Genomic DNA, 18,244 nt, shown 5'->3' with positions numbered 1-18,244 from the left:
TGCTGCTATTGTAACTTGTATTTACTCTGTGCTGGCTGCGTAGTGGCAGTGACAGTGCGGTAAATACAGTGTGACCAGACACCATAGCGGGGAGCCTTGTTAGCGCCGTAGCCCGCGGACGTGAGACAAACTCAAAGCACAGGCACCACAGAAGGTGAAAGCAGCAAAAGAAGACTGTTTGAAAGCCGTCTCTCCTCTCCGTGAATGAGTCTCCTTTTGTTGTGGCAGAACTCGATGTGTCCACGGGCCAGAATAACATTACAACTACAAACAGGTTCCCCAAAGCAGAGGTCTCGCTATTCCTCAGAACATCTTTCTCCACTCTGAAAGGCTCCAGCTCTGTGTGCAACATGTCCTTTCCTTGCTCTTTAACTGGCAATTTCCATCTCCCTGAAAAATGTTCACTTTGCACAATAGAGTTCCCTCCTCTCAGCTCCATCTTCCCCGAGTCCCATCCTCATCGACAAACACTCTGTATGGCAACTGTCCTCGTATTATATCTCATGAATAATTTAGGGGGAGCTGCTTTGTTTCCAACACACAACTGTTGTTGTGCAGCTGTGCGATAAATCATCTTTCGCAGTTGATTCATGCTAATGTGATGCTGGTGTTGTTCATGCAAGATTTGTGTCTGGACAAACTTAACGGGCGTCCACACTTCTGGAAGTCTGATCTGATGGATCGCTTCATCCCACAAACAAATCAGATTTAAGATATTCCTCTTCGTGTTTTTCCATGTGAGCGAAGGCTATACAGGAGGATTGCTTTGAAAGAAGAGCAACGTGTGATTGTGTTGTCTTAAATACTCCAACAAATCATCCTGGAAGACTTTGTGCTTTTATTTAACTTACAGCAGCACTAGAAGAGATGTGTATGTAACAAGCCTGGCATGCTAGCAGGTCTGAGGCTGCACTTCCACCATCCATCTCACACCTGTTTGTGCACATAAACACACTTTTACACAATATTTTCTAATAATTTTAACATGTTTTGAGCAAAATTTTCTAATCTTGCAAGTTGTCCACAACCTGTTATCCGACTGTAGCTTCAGCAGAGAGAAGCTTCCTACTAACTCTAATCGAGATGTCGTAGTTTGAGGAATTAAATTCAGCAGTTCGGCTCCCAGAACACTAACAGATGAACCGAATCTCGCTGAAAACCAAAGAGTGTCACCATTGCTAGATACCAACGTGTCCCTGCGGTACAACAACTGACAGGATTTCTGGAAATTCAGGCTGAAACTGTTTCTTCTTGCCGTTATTTTGAAGTGGTCTGGACTTGTGCTGCCGCCTGCAACTTCCAGAGAAAGCGAAGGGCTTTGAAGCATCACTTCTTCTTATGGAGATTTCAGAGCTTCACGTATAGCTGTCATTTACAACAGCCTCGTTCTGACCCAATGCTCCTGCGGCTTTAATTTGCCGCGGGGTTTCTGGTGTTCGTGGAGTGATATCGTACAGTAAAAGCACCACATGACACGCCAGGATCATTATAACTGAGCGTGTTGGACAGCGTGAGGTTGCACAAACACAACACCGCTCAGGTGCACAGAGGCATCATTTGATAACATAACCCCTAGCAGAACTTCATTTTGTGTTTGGCTTTGTCTACATTCTTCATGCGTTATTAGCTGCCTCGCTGCTGTTTCCCTCTGGTGATCACTGAATCAGACATCAATCAATGCGATGCAACACGTGCTGAAACTCAGATGGAACCTCTCTTAATTATCGGATTCAATTTAAACCATGAAAATTGATTTTTTCTGAAGGGCCTGCAAAGCAACCAGATAAACAACGTGACATATTCACGTAATCATTGTAATTAGTTTTGTTCCAAGTGTTTGTAATTTAATTTGACATCATCACGGAAAATATTCCATCCCTGAACTCCAGTTGTTTTTGTGCTATTTGAGGGCTACAAATTGTATTTCCATTTTTTATAAAGCAAAGTTACATTTATGTTTGTATTTGTCACGTGTGTGAAGGAAGGAGGGTGTTTAGAGGAGCGAGGGGCTCTGTGGCAGGCAGCAGTGATGCCCTTGACCAGCTTAAGGCAACAGATTTCCTCACAACTGGAACGGGGCACTGAGGGCGGCAGTATCACAGGGCGCCGCAATGCTTGATGAAAAGGGACAGCTGGCAACACACTAAATGCATATATTAGCCAGGTGGGTACTGTCAGCCTGACCAGCAATTAGGAAAAGAAGGACAAAAACATGTCAGATTAAATTTCTTATTCTGTCTGTTTTTATCCAAGGGAATATTTTCACCGGCGGAGAAGAGTGAGTTATTTCCTCCTTTAATGTGAGTGCCAAACAAGTTATGTCTCTAAATGTTAAAAAATAGATACTGATAATAAAAACGAAATATATTCTACAGGATTTTTGCCAAACATTAGTTCGAACTTGCTTTTAAATAGTTTATACAGAAACAGGGAATACCAGATTTAGTGGCAACCATCATCAAACATCAAACACCAAAAAGCTCAAAACTGAAAACGTGAACCTGCCGATGGTGCTGGAGGAAAAGTCAGTACGACATTTCATGGCAATCCAGCAGCAGAACCATTCAAGCTCCCAGGTAATTTTACATATTGGCCAAACTGTAATTACAGCTGTGACATCTGTTACGTGACGGCACTGGGCTCAAAAAGACCTAAGAACCTAAGAAAAGTCTGTAAATTAGCAGATACATTCACAAAAGGGCTGATTTCACCATCAGAATTTGATGTCTCTGTTTCTTCACATTCTGCTGATGTTTTTGGTAATTTTTTTTAATGTTTTAATCAAAAATTTAAGGCTTCCAGTATCTTGACATCCTGACTTACTTTAAGAAATCCTATCAAGCGAAAATCACGTTCTGCACTGGCACCCAAATTAGTTTGATTTCAATCAAACGATTACTCGTGTTTAAAAAAAGACATTTTTCCAGTTTGCAGTTTCTGTTAACTTCTTGTAACCAAAGACAAATTTTAAAAAATGCTCATGAACAGTAGGGTTAGGTGATTCCTCAGTAAATCCTCCTCTGATGTTTGATTGAAATCTGGCAATGATCTTGTCAGTAAGTCAGTCAGCGTGTGATGGACGCTGGCAAGGTCACAGTCTCCTGTTGGGAACTGAATCTGGTGCGGCCTTCGGCACGGAAAGACAAACGCTCAGCTCGTCCATTAACGGTGCTGCGTTTCGTAATCCGATCGAGCCACAACTTAACATGTCAAGACAAATTGGCGTCTCACTCATTCTCGGCCTGCTGCGATCCCTGTGATGTACAGGTAGCTCTGTCACAGGAATCTGAGAAGCTAATGAGAAGAAATGAGGACCGCTTTGATTTCCTGAGCAGCCGGGTTTGTGTTCACATGTTTTTTTCATCCTGATTCACTCTGGTTTGTGTAGCTGGTTTGGTTCTGTGTCTTTTGAAGTAAGATGTTTTAGAATTTCGCTCACACAATCTGTTGCCTGTGTTTTTTTGTTTTTTTTTCTCCACTTCTGTGAAAAAATGAGTAAAACTTTGTAGCTGGTCTCAGTTTTGGAACAACTTTGATGGAGTGAGAGGTTCAGTTTGCTCTGATCATTAAGTCAACAATGCTGAGACACTGGGAACGGCGTTCATTCAGCTTCAAGGCTTCTGTGAGACGGCACCGTGTCGCAGGCCTGACTTGGGCTTCAAGTCAAAAATCTGCCTTTACTGTTTGGCTTATACGTGATTAAACATCACATGACAGGACACACGCCGACTTCTCCTCCATATGAATCCTCCATGAGTTGTGTCAAACCTGATTTGTGAGAACTGGTTTGCAGAAATTGAATTTAAATGTATTTTGTATGTTTGAACTTGTGTTGACGGCTCAGCATCTGGAGGCTGATTCAATCATGTGCGCAGGCCTGATTAAAGGTTATATTCAGGCTTTAATGTTCTCATTTTAACGCTGATTAAATCTTGATTCTGAAACTTTGCATGTGCCACCCAGGTTGGTGCAGTGCAGCATCAGCCTTCTACCAACTTTAGATGTGCACGACTACATTATTCTGTTTCCATCCCGCATTTCAACTTCACTGCTAATTTAGAAACATTTGTTTCGATCACTTGAAACTGATCAGAGGTCAGATGTGTTTTAGGTGCATCTGCTCCCGTCTCACACACCCTGCTGGATGAGCGAGGGCCATCAGTATCTGTCTAGCTGTGAGCATGCAGGGCAGGTTGTGATATTGTACCTGGCTCCTCCTGGAAAAGTGTCCTTGAGCAAGAAACTGAACTCCCAAATTGCTACAGATAGATAAGCTAGCTGGCTGCTATTGTTGTGTATCATTTTGATAGAACTTTCTATTATATATATATATATATAGCAAAATGAAAGTAAACAGTCAACTAGTGCTTTGAATTTTGAATATTATAAATAATAAGTAAATAATGATAAACAATTTTAAGAGCACAGTTTTCTGGTAACTGACTCTCTGAGTGGGGCGGTGTTCAGTTTAGGTGTGTTTTTGGGTAAAGTTTGTTTCTCCAAAAGCTCTGTGCCACATCCTTCACCCGCTAATGGCCTTGAAGGAATCTCTCCAGTGTGAACATTTCGATTGTGTCAAACACTGTGGACAGTTTGCATCCAGCTTGTTTCCTTGGCGATATCTAACAGTGAGGCTGACAAATGAATCTCTACATCTCAGACAGAGAAAGATACTCACAGATATTCATGTTTCTGTTAATCAGGTATTCGCCGTTCGAGCTTTAATCTGCAGCGCTGTGCGTCAGGAGCTGCAGCCAGATGTTAACTGGCCTTCCAACAGCTGGAAATATACAGTGTTCAGTGGAGGAATGTAAGTAGATTTACTCAAATACTGTTGCTCAGTATAAACTTGAGGTACTTGTACTTTTAGTATCTTATTTGTGCAGCACTTTTACTGCTTGTATCACACAAGTGTTTCCTGAAAACGTCTTTAAAAAGCTCACACATACGTCTGTTCTAAAACACATGGAGTGAAACATGAGTTGAACTGAGTATTTTTTCTTTCACAGCCGACATCAGACTTTTCAGACTGATGACCTTATTAATTAGTGCACTGCAGTAAAGTTAATATTATTATCTCCAGCCATGAGTCTAAAGGGCTGCTGTGAAAAAAGGCTTTTAACTGGATTTCTGAAGATTTATATATATAAACCAATCTGATGAAGTCTATTTGTGTCTTTTGTGTGTAGATAAAGAAACATGCATGAAGGGACACACACACAGTTAATGTTGTTACAATACAAACAGAAAGCTGTAGGATCCAGCCTGTGTTACATCCACTCACACAGAGCGGTAAAACAAATGCATCGGCATAAAAAGCAGCACACACTCGCACTGTGATATTACTTGTACCATTGGAGGGGAGGAAGTTGTCCCCCGCAGTGTCGCTGAAGAATGAGGACGGTGCAGCCAAGTAATCTGCCATCCTCCCCCAGTATCTCCTGTCCACTTCAGACGCTAACCCCTCTCCCTGGTGGGTGGGGGGGGGGGTTAAGAGCTTCATTATCTCTGTGTCACATTAAAGCTCATACACCAGAGCCTGTCCTGGGCCCCTGGGGTGACCTGAGCTGTGTGGTTTCACTTGTTACACGAAAATGAACAGGCGCAGATGTCCCAAACACACACACATATAAACACCCTCACACCCACCCAGATGTAAATACACAACGTAAATAGACCCAAACGCTGACTGTGATTACATTCACATGAAGAAACACACTCACACTCCATACACAAAGTAACATAAATTGCACACAAGTTGTTACCTGTCCTATTTGTCCTCTCTGGTTTTTCCTTTTCACATACTGTACTATTGCTCCCTCTCTCACACACACACACACACACACACACACACACACACACACACACACACACACACAAAAGCACTGCACCACTCTCCCCGCCACTGACAAGATACATGATGAACGCATCCTCAGTGATTTATAATAACTCACTTCAGAGCGATGCCATTGCAGAGGAGGAAATTGAACAAACAGGCCATGTTATCTGTCACCAGATGACCCAGTTCAAGTTCAAGAAGCTGCCTGTCAAGTACAATTGACTGCACAACTGATATATTAGACCTTAATGGCAGCAGAAAAAAGAAGCTCTTAACGATTGCCTTTGCTGGGCATGTGAAGGTCCTGTGGAGGGGTGGATTGCAAAGAGGAAACAAATGATTTCCTGAAGCAGCATCTTCCTTCCAAAAAAAATCCATCTGATACAGACGCTGGTATGGCACTCTATAGGGAGCAGTTTGATGGTGCGTTAGCTTTTAGCGGATTGAAGGACATCTCTTGATGACAGAAATGGGTGCGTTTATCTGTGGCTATTAGCAGCATTAGCATCACCTGATGAGACCTAATGAGGGAGAGGCAAAGTCTCAGCCCTTCTGGTGCATCACTGTTTCAGAAGAAATATGCAGGGTAGTCAACAGAGAGACAAATTAATATTTGGTCCCATTTGAATTGTGCCATGAATTAAATATTTTGTTTTGTCAGTTTAAAAGATAATTTTGCATGTTTGTTGTAAAACTGTTGAAGTATAAGACTTTGAAAATGTGTAATTAGTAAGACGACACACCCAGAAGTCACAAAAGTAACGGCGAGCTACCCAAAGCTACGATGTCTGTGTGTTTCGAGATGGTCTGCTTGTTCTTTGGAGCCACTGGATGAATCACATCAGGTAAAATAATGTTGAAACAGTGCGTGGAACATAGCTCAGGTCACTAGTTAGCTAGCAGGTGACGTATATCGTTGGAGGTGAGAGGATGAAGTTCACCGAGTGCTAAATGGTTCTTTACTATTTTGGCAAATTTTAAACAGGATCAAAAAGATATTTGTATTTTTCTCTAAGTAACCTTTTAGCTCTGCTTTGATCTCCACCAACTCCTGAGGAAAACATCTGGGTCTTCAGCTTCTGTCTGCAGTTTAGTGATGGGCTGTTAGTGTCTGAGTCTTTTCACTGAAGACATTCGCAGCGTGGAGGGTAGTTACAGCACATTTGAGTCAAGTCGTTGGTCCATTGTGTTTAAATTAGCATTAGTTAGACTTTCTAACTTCTGTGGATAAAAAGTCAGCAGATTATTTATGCGTTTCTAAGGGCACTGACTCATGTTTTTGGTTTATGTGGGGAGATTTTTATTTTATGATGCTACTGCTCCTCAAGAGTTATGATCAAATGTGAGCCTCGCAAATCAAATGTACGACTACTTGCGAAAGGCGATGCTATGTTTCCTAATGTATTCAATCCTCAAAGACTTTGCTAGTCGCTGGACAGAGAAACAAATGGTTGGATGATAAGACGACAGCAACAAAACAAAACATGAAGTTATCAGGAAGCCTGTGAAACATATGTTGCAGCATATGGCCCACAGAGGAGATCAGGATCTGATTTGCCATCAGACAGTTTAACTCAATGTAAAAAGTTTGAAGAACATCCCAGCACGCGGCGAATCTTGGAAAACACATTAACCTTTTCGCAGAGAGAAAAGGAAGTGTAGGCGCAGCTGTGAGGGCGAATGTGGAAGCAGTGGAGGTGCATTCAGATGTGCACTGTTACACCTCAGATCACCGCTTACATTAACGTGTGCTTTTCTTATCGTCACACTAAACCTAATCATACACAAGCAAATCCACAGTGTGGGGGGGGGTCTACCGTAGCCTACAATTGCAGGAGAGGTAAAATTGCAATCAGTTGACACAGCAGAAGCTCCCCGGGGGTCAGTTTACAGTTTCATTAGAGGAGCAGCAGAAAAGTGACCACAGTGACCTGGTGGTCTGTGAATCTCACGCCACTAAATTACCTCCAGTTTAGCTGACAAAACACACTTTGGGCTCTTGTTTATGATGCTCAGCTTCAAATACTGTTTGGTGTCAATGCAGTTATTCCCCTGTGTAATATCAAGCTGTTCTAATGCCAGGAAATATTGAACCCTCTTATCTGAGACGGTGGCCACCATCATTAGTGTGACATAATTTGACTATTAAAGTTAATTCTGGATCTTAGTAATAGTCGTTTAGCTTTAGCTGCTAAATGCTACATTATGTTCACCAGCTAGTGCTGCTGTGGTGGCTTTATTGAGAGCTGCATGGTTGAAAGTGACACGGCTGAATCGAAACCAAAACACTGAGCTGAAAGATGCCTGAGAGGAATTACAGCGTCAGGTGATACTCTGTGGCCTGAGTGATACAACCAATCCATAGTTAAAATAAAAAAAAGTATTGATATGGCAGCTAAAGTTACAAATTTCAGCTCTAAACCACAATCAGGTAACTGCTGGATGTGTCTGACATGCTAATGCTAAAGTAGACAAGCATATTACCAACAGGGGTCGGATATTTTAGAATACATGGCATCATCAGTATATTTTAATCACTGGATAAATCAGGTGTGTGCAGAAATAGAAATCGGGATGATTTGGAAAAGTCGATGCATCAAGGTAAAACTCTATAATTAATAGTAACTGCATCAGCAAACACTTTGAAAGCTGTGACTCGGTGTTAATTAAGATTTAAGGGATGTGTGAACATTCGAGTCAACAAGGCCGCTTTTCCACACTTTCCAACAAGATAAAAATAAAGACGGAACATGAAACCTTTCTTATACATATAAAGTGCTGAAAGGTGGGATCAATAACGTGCTTAAATATGAGAAGAGCTCTCTGCAGCCGGCTCTTATCTCGTCTGTCATACGTTATTCTCTAAGCTGTTGGGGAAAATACTCTCACAAGACTGATGCTGCTGCCTGTCAGGATGTTGGGAACACATACTATAAATTATATCCCACTTACATTGTTTTACAGTAACGCTGCTATTATTGCAGACATTAGTCTAAATTATTGACTCATAATGCAACATTTCTGTGCAGCTATCGCCGTGTTTTGGCTTTAATTTATATGTAAATGCATTTGTACCCTGTGTATTATTTTGTCAGCACATCATTTGTTGAAATGAGATGTGGGACGTTTGGTTTGGAGGATGCTGATTACGATTCAGATAGTTGAACTCCAGAGGATAAGTCCAATTTCTTCAACTTAGAGGATTTGGCGGTGGAATGAAAAAAATATTTGGTGATTTCTCGCCTTGATTTCAAGCAGAATGAGTTTATTTTTATTCTCACCACGTCGCCGGAAAATAGGAAATGTAAAAGCAAATGTAAAAATCACTATGTAGCACAAGTTGGAAGGTAAATGTTCATTTACTAATGCTAAATGGTGATAAATTATCTTTCAGCTGGAAGAAATATTTGCTTTCAGTTTGAATAGTACTTTTATCATAAACCTAATTAAGTATTTTTTATAGCATTATTCCTGGTTTGCATCGTAAAGAGTCCCAAGACACCGTGATTATACTGAGTTTATCACCAGCAGTCTTACATGTAGCTCACAACCGCTCCGTTGCTGTAAGTAATTAAGATTTTTTTTTTTCTCTTCAGAACTCAGAAGTGTAAAAGTGGGTTTAATATTTCAAAACAAAGACCATGAAGCCGTCATAGCCGCAACGGCTCCATGAAAGATAAATGTCTTTATCTAGACTTATTTGGTTATTAAAATCACAAAACCACCCACAAGGAAGCCAAAATTAGCTTTCGCTTCCTCTGAAATACGTGATTGAACACTTGTACATGGGATTATGACGTTCTGTGCGACCTTTGATCAGACTTTAGGTTTCATATTCATTTATTATGATATTCAGATATTTTTCTCATCTTTAGGGGTTTAAAAGTAACAAAGACTACTTTGGTAGACGTGAAATCATTTTCTATGTTATATCTTTGCTATGTGCTTTGAAAAACCTTTATATGCCAGATATGGTATTTCTTTAAAATGCATTTTGATTTAGAGTCTTTTTTAGCTTTGGTTATTAAACTTTTATTTAAAACCCGTGGAATCCTTGCGGGCATGCCCTCGTTTTCAGTGATGTCAAGAGGACACGACAGAATACATACAAAAATAATTCACATGAAAACAACAAAACAACACAGTTAAAGACATTTGCAATCAAAATGTACCATTATAACTGTCTTAATGTGCAGAATGTGGGACTTTGAGCATCAGACTTGAACGGGTGGAGTAACGGCTGTAGGACCAGTTTAATAGGGAGGTAATATAATGGCTGTTTATAACAGAAACATCTGAGTGACCTGATCCTTATAGAACTTTTCATAACGTGTCGGGAAAACTGTAAAGAAATAAAATAACACTTCTGTCGACCATTGACATGCAGGAAAAATTTAAATACAGCAAGCCTGATTCTAATAAATGTTATTGCACAGTAGAAGGGCTGTATAATTCTATGGGTTGGTGGTTGGTAGCTCTTGTGTGAACAGGCAGTGCCAAGTGTTTGTCCGTGACTCAGTGTGGTATGAATAGTCAAAGGCAGGCTGAACATGTGCTCAGTATTCAGCGTGTGTGTGAAAGAGGTAGAAGTGAAATAACAGGAGAGCATGCAGGTAGGGGGACAGTCAGCGCATTAAAAAAAAACACAATTTAACAACTTAAGAGTGTGTTAAACACATAAATGTGATGGCACTTTTACATATCGGCCTCTGCTAACGTGTTGGCTTGGCACCTTTACCAAAACAGGACAAATATGGCTGCACAGTGAACAAGCAGACGCACTAAATAAGGGAGAACGAGCGTCGCCCAAGTGCTTTTATACCCTTTTTCTCACCAGAGTCACTCATGTATTGTAATTAGACATATAAATGTGTGTCAAATCCTGTGATATACAGTAATTGAGTTATTGTGACTCAACCAGCACTGAGTATTAAACCAAAACCTAAATCTAAAACTGTGATGAAGGTTTAAAGTGGACTTTACTGCCGCAGCAGCAGATGCAGATGCGCAGCGAAGGGTGTTCGCACAGAATAATTGAAGGGCTATGCCGACGTATTTTCCCAGAAATCTGATGTGTGCGATTATTGATATGAACTGTCAGTGATTTACCATTAAGAGAAGCCCTCTAAAAGCAAACTTCCACTGCTCGGCTGCTCCAAAGTAGCCCACTGGCAGCGGACCAAACCTGACTGTCTGCTGTAATATGCACGGACTCTGCGGCTGCACCTCCAGTCCTCTTTGAGCTCCGACAGAACGAATACTACAGAGAACACGTCATGCAAAAGTAGTGGATCTCGTGTGTGCATGCTACAGTTCTTAATAACTACAAACTGAGCACAATAGCTCATGTGCGGTTGATTGATTTTCACAATAAGAGCGACTTAAAATAACTTTTTTATTTTATTACATGTAATAAAATACAAGTAAACAACCAAATGATGTGATACATAGAAAGCAATAAAGGTTACTCCATTAAATAAAATAAATCAGGGACAATAACAGGATGATCTTTTTTTTTAAAAGCAACTGGAGAGAAATCCAACTTGTTAAAATTGGTCCATTTTATGCCTAAAAGTTATAATAATAAATAGTAGAAACCAGCATCTGCACAAGCAGCAATCTATGGCATCTATTTAATGATGGGGGGGGGGGGGGGGCACCAAGCCTATTCAATTACTGCCTTTTACATGAATATTTAATTTAGCAAACAAAATCATTATTCAATAATACAATATCACACCACTGCAGGTTTTCAGCCTGTTCTAATTTAGCTGTAATCAGACAGGAATCTCCTGAGTCCAGTGCACAATATTATGCACACAGGCATTAAATTTCCTGTGATTCAGTTTGGGAGGAACTGGGCAATAAAAAGGAGTGACATTCTCACCCAGGCAAGTAAACATGAAGGGAAGCATTGACTGCCGGCAGGCTTCCTTCCTTCCTTCTTCCAACCTTTTTGCCCTGCGTTTCTACTGTGTCTGCGAGGCTCAATATTCAGCGCTCAAATGTAACCTTTGAGATGTCGATAAATGTTGAGGGCGTAACACGCCCACGCCAGATCAGGACAGAGAGCATCGAGGAGTTGACCTGCATTTGCCCCAAAAGTTGTGAGCCACGTTATAAAATTAACGACCCTTTTCTGCTCCTCGTTCTGCAGCCGGCCAGTCGCTACAGACTAGCTTGTAACTCCATAAAGAAAAGTAGCCAATTAGCTGAACTTAAAAAGGTCCAAGGGGCTTTCATAATCAATTCCTTATTGTTTCCTCCCTGACATAAAATCGATGGATGGCCCATCATGAAAGCGGTGCTACTGTAATGTCGGGGCACGACATCGAGAACATTCGATTATCGGCCACCAGGTGAAGGACTTTCAGGAGGCTTCTTAAAGGATGGAGGTGTTTTTAAACTAAAGCATCCCGTAGTCTGAGAGTGTAGAGCATGCAGTAAGGCTGTGTTCACTGTCAGCATGATTTTAGCTCGAACTTCTCCTATCCAGAGCCTGTAGTTTCTAGGTTTTTGTGAATTATGTCTTAGATTCTCAATAGTATGGATAACACTAACACTCTGGGTTATCCAACGCTGTTTCTGGAAAGACGACAAACAAAAGACCTGTTATATCAAGTCTGGTGGCATAAATCTGACACAGATATAAAACAAGAAATATATTAAAAACCATGTCAGATCCAAATAAAAATGCTCATGTTAAAAAAAAAAATACTGAATCCAAATTAGAATTCAGTCAAAAATTTAATTACTTTTCAATTTTAAATGGGAGTAAACATGCTGGTCGTGAATAATGACGGAGAATCATTGGGTCTTCGACTCTGAACGAGGATTTTACAGGACTTCCCATCCATGAGTGTGACATTTGCAAACTGACCCAGAATGCAACAAGGCCAACTTTTGCACTCTGGCTCAGACTGAAGTTACCCAGCTGTGCTGGAAGCGTGACACCATAAATTGCCACACTTTCTACACTTGTTCCTGAAAACCACTGGGCCGGTTCATTCTTCTCTTCAACAATCAAGCTGTGATAACTGATGGAGTTTGAGCTTGAAAGGTGGCGTTCCACCCTGTTCAGGCTGGTTTAGGTTTACTCACCCGTGTTTAAAATGAAAAACAAGACCCTCTAACAGCCTTTATCCGTCCTCCACGGCTGCCTGCTGCAGACGGTCCCTGACTGTCCCTGACCTGCACGGGGCTCTTGTCACATCTCTCTTTCAGCCCACAGAAATGGAGTTTGACTCAGGCTGTTCTTGCCCTGAATCCTCCGGGGGCTGTATTAAAAAGGCATCGCAGCAATGTTGACAGGAATACATTTATCGGGATTGTGTCTCCTTTCAAGAGGCGGCTGGGGGTGGCGCTGGCTGCCACAGGTCGCCTTGGCTGGCTGGCAGGCTATTTGATCTCCATATCACCTGCACTGGAGAGTCCAGCACCAGGCTGGCGCTTCAGACAGACTCACATCATGGAGTAGATGGAGATCAGATGGGGACTGCTTTTTATTTTTTAAATCTTTGAGCACAAAGCTGATTTTTTCTGGCAAATAAATCCATGAGCAGCAGTTAGTGTTTCTCCTTGTGCTTTTTGTCAAGCTTGGCAGTAATTGCCGACTGTGAGGCAGTTGGAATATAAATGTAGAAGCTAATGACATCGGTAGCTTCATACCTCCTGCACTCAAATGCTGCGTTTTAAAGCACTGAAAACATCCATGTGGGTTGTCATTTCATCTTTCTGCATCAGTCAGCAGTGGATATTTCACTCCTCTGTGTATCTGCACCACCAAACTTCATCATGGTTTACAGCACCTGCGAAGCCTCGTAAAATGTAAGACTGTATGACTGTCAATCTTTATTTTTTACTACAAATGAACACCTTTACCAGCCCCATCTAGAAAACGTAGATTATATGGTTTGTAAGACTATACGTAGCATAAATAATTTAGGAGTTTCCAGTCCGAGGAATTACCTGCTCCTAAAACCTCTTCAAGTGTTCAGTGATGTCTTTAACCCTAATTGTACTCACCCAAGATAACATCATATCCTGTGCATCGAGGTGACAACATCACTCCACCGTCCTACCAGTTTCTCTCAGCAGCAACAGTGAGGCTTGTGTGAGTAATCCCTAATCATTCTCTCCTGAAGTCCCTCTGTCAGCAGCCACTCACAGCTGGCAAACGTCTCACAACGTTTGTCGGAGTGAAGATGGCAAAACGTCCACGGAGTTAATGGTGGTCACACGAAGGGTCCCTGAGCTGCTGTGAATAAAGAAGTGTTTGGAGTCAAGACAAGAACTAACTGCTTGTGTGTGTTTGGCAGTGTGTGTGTGTGTGTGTTTGTGTGTCTGGTCACGTGTATCCACACACATCTTCTATCTTTTTTAAAGGTTTTTAAGAGGCCTAAAGGTACAGTCTGACTCAGCCGAGCGCACAGTAATTAGTTCCATTCCAGTAAAATAGCACTTCTAAGTGTGAAGAGAACTCTGAGCTGGCTTTGATGGCTCGCCGGTGGGAACGCCGCTTTAATCTTCTGCTTTATACAGTTTATATGTGAGTAGATACAGACAGGTGACAAACTGAAGGAAGAGCCTGAATAAATGAGCAAAGGAACACGATTCCTCACTGGCTTGATAAATGTTAAAAAGATTTGGATGATATATCGTAGTCTTTGCAGTCATTATTCCTCATATCAGCAAAATGAGGAAACATGTTATCTGGCAAGTCTCAAAATGAACATATTCCTACAGCGTATGCACGCAGTCAAAGTTGTGTTTCCTGTATTTATAATAGACTCTCTGATGTCTTTTCATCTGTAAATTAGCGGCATCAGAGCAGCTTACTTGGCTGTGCAGCATGCTAACATGCTCACAGTTGATAATGTATAATGCTTACCATGTTTACAGTAACATTAGCTAAACAGTAAATGCAAAGTACAGCAGAGACGGATGGGAATGAGTTAGTTGGTTCTGCAGTATGTGATGATGCCAGAGGAAAAGTTCACCCTGACGGGGACATGAATGGATGCAGCCAATGTCATGGCAAACCATAAAGATGGAAGGTACAAAAATGGTTTATGACCTCGACTGCAGCCATGTTTTTTACTGCCCACTGGTTGTTTATAGTATTTCAGCAAAGTGATGTGCAGGCAGGTGAAGTAAGACAATAGTTTGTATTTATTCAGTGAAACACCACAGCAGTGATTGTCATCGGTTAACTCATCGCTTATGATAGAGACTGGGCAACTTTTTGGTCAAAGTGTGCTGCCAACAGGGATGAACCTACAATGAATGCTTTTGTATGTTTCCATTAATGTCACATAGCAAACAGCATTTAGACCGTACCTGGTCTGTTGTAGGGAACACTTTAGCCTTTGTCGTGGGTCAAAGACTTTCATAGAAAAGTTTGGTCGTCTTTTGAAACTTCTGGCATTAATTCTTTACCTGTCATGTTCTGATACACTTACACACTACACTTACACACTACACAAGTGAAATGCAGCATGAATAAATCTGTCATCCTGACCATAAGTGAGCCGGTGTGTCGTAATGAAGCCCGTTCAGCCATCAGGTCGTGTTTCCCGTAGTGTTTCCCCCCCGGTTAGCTTCAGGTTAGGAGATCACCTGGCGGAGGTGAGCACTCTACTGGGTGCAGCTTTCTAGTTCAGGATGTATGGGATAATTCATGTGTAAATCATGATGTGAAGTCTGTGAATGGGTAAATGTTTGTTTTGAGAGTATAATGGAGGAGTGAGCCACAGGATTGAATGACTCCCTGTGCACACTAAAGCTAATAATTCCTGCTTTTTCTGGGATCTTTGTTGCTGCCGCTGGAGTTTAAATGTCAACTCGTGTTATCCACACAAACACAGCTAAACAATGAAACGCAGCAGGATTCAAGTAAACAGCTTAGTACCTGCTGGTTGTGATGTGCTGTAAGTCATTACTTAAATAACGTGATTTCACAGTGAATTTTCCCATTAGAGGCACGATGGTTCTTTATGAAGTTTTGTCATTGCGTGTCATCTTAAAGGCCCTGCAGCTTTATGCAAACAAGGTGAGGATGAAATCTGACACCTCTTCTGACAGCAAAGTCATTACTAGGAGATTATGAATCAAACATTTAGTCCACAGTCAGGTTTATGAGATGGATTGGTAAGGGCTCCTGGGCTCTTTTGCATTTAAATAACCTCTCGTGGCCCACTCAAACGCTCCGCTTTATTAACGCTCGCCCAGACTAATGATGTAGAACGCCCTATTAATTGCTGGAAATGCCGGCTTCTGATCCTCGTGTCGCTTTTCCTTCCTACCTTTGGCTTTTGCGAACAAGAGATATATCTGTTGACGTGGTGATCAAAGCCGAGCGCTGATGTCACGACTTCAGCGTGAGTCAACGCTGAGGGTTCAGCTCAGACGGATCAACGGTCTGTATGGCAAAGGATGCTACTGAATCCAAAACAATGACTGCGCCACAACCTGGTTTTTGAATCAAATATCCAAACTAAACACGAGATCTTATTAAAAAGTATAAACCCTGGTGGAGAAATTTGGCTGCTGCAAACTAAATTTAGACTCATATACTATTATAGACATTTATATACACAATATATGCAAAACAACAAGAAATGAAACAGTGCAGCAATTGAATGGTTATAAAAGTAACAATATTATATTTAATTTCATTTCTTTTCCATTTAGAACAATTCATGATAGAGACACAGGTATTATTCTATATGGAGCCCAAAGTGTTATATTAAATTTATATTAAATTATATTATAATATTAAATTAATAATATGACCTTTAATGACCTCCCTCAACTTTCAGCCAATCACTGCTATGAAATGTAGCCTGTTACTTCCTGTTAGATAGATCTAGCTAGCTAGCTAGCAAGCTAGAGCAACAACAATGCTAAAGTAAAGTAAAGTAAAGTTAAATTTAAGTAAAGTAAGTACTTTCCTTTTACTTAGTTTAACAAGGCTGCACATGCTACCTTCCCTAGACGGCTAACTAGCTTAGCTGAGTAGTGAATTTGCTATTGCTATTTGACTGGCGGCAGCTCCACTGTCATAAATAAAGTGATAATATGAAATTTATTTCATATTATATAGAGTATTTTACACAATGAGTTTAAGTTGATTCATTTCATAACATCTTCTTTAACCTATCTAATATTGACCACTCTTGGCCTCCATACCGCTAAAGCTAAAACTGTCCTAAACCAAATCAGATACTATTTGAAGCTGTGACCTGGTTGAATATTTGAAATCAATATGAGGGAGAAAATGTTACCGAGGTGCTGTATGATCTCAGTCTGCATCCTGATCAATATTACATCCTCGTTAGCGAGACAAATTATCCCCAGTCTCAGTGTACGGCTCCTCCTGCGTCCCGCTGCTGGAATCCTCTCTCTCCCTCTTTAGCCCAGCTCGTTTCTAATCACACCTAAAGGGGGAATTTTGATCGAGATTAATTGCATCCCTTGAAACCCCGGCTCCCACCTGCCAGTTTGGGCCCTCGCCACCCATCCGGCCCCTGAGAGTATCAGTTTAACCCGGGCATAACACCGAGGTGGCTGCCAGGGAGGAGAAAGGGAGCTCTGGAATCAAGCACAGAGTAGTGTGACAGTAATGCAGGATGGAGAGTAACGCTGATGGATTTTGGGAATTTGAGTGAACATGTGTGGGTGTGTGTGTGTGTGAGTGTGTGTGTGCTGCTCTTTTCCCCTGCTTCTTCATATACTACGCCTGAGTGGCTGCCGGATCTGACAGCCCAGCTTCCCAGGATTCCCGTGTGGCCGACCTCTCGAGGTTGGAGGGTCTTGTTGCCATGTGAACCGCACAGAGCTGGATGCACCACACCGGGAGCCAATTCCCATCTGAGCAGCGAGGGAGCAATCACACCTGCTGCTCATTTACTTTAGTCCAGACCAGAGAAGTTTGCTTTGATGTATTTTTTTGCTTCTTGTTTTATTTCGTTTGACGCTGATCAATTACAAGCCAAGAAAAGCTCGTGAACAACATGACTCCAGCTTGTTTGTTGGACACTTTTAGTCACAGATGGGCTGTATTTTAATTAAACAAACTTGAAATTAATTCTTAGATTTGCATATTGTGTAATTTTAGTATGAAGACGTTGAGAGGAGGACTTTCTACGACGGATCAGATTTCTGATTCAGATATTGCATTGCCTACTTTTGGCCACTGCAGAGTGATGATACGCTGCCAAGGCACGAATCCTGACAGAGGAACAGCTAATTAAGTCCTGAAGTGAAAGTAAACTTCAAGTTTTATGTGCTTTTAGGAAGCCTTAGTGATTCTGGCCATTTTCTTGCATGTCACTGCGATCATATTTCTCTTTTCATTCCGTTTGATTGGATTTATTTATTTATTTAGGGGTGTTTTTAATTATG

The sequence above is a fragment of the Pempheris klunzingeri genome, chromosome 22, assembly GCF_042242105.1.
Source record: "Pempheris klunzingeri isolate RE-2024b chromosome 22, fPemKlu1.hap1, whole genome shotgun sequence".
NCBI classification, from domain to species: Eukaryota; Metazoa; Chordata; class Actinopteri; order Acropomatiformes; family Pempheridae; genus Pempheris; species Pempheris klunzingeri.
The sequence above is the reverse complement of the archived record's forward strand: the minus strand, read 5'-3'. Positions refer to the sequence as shown.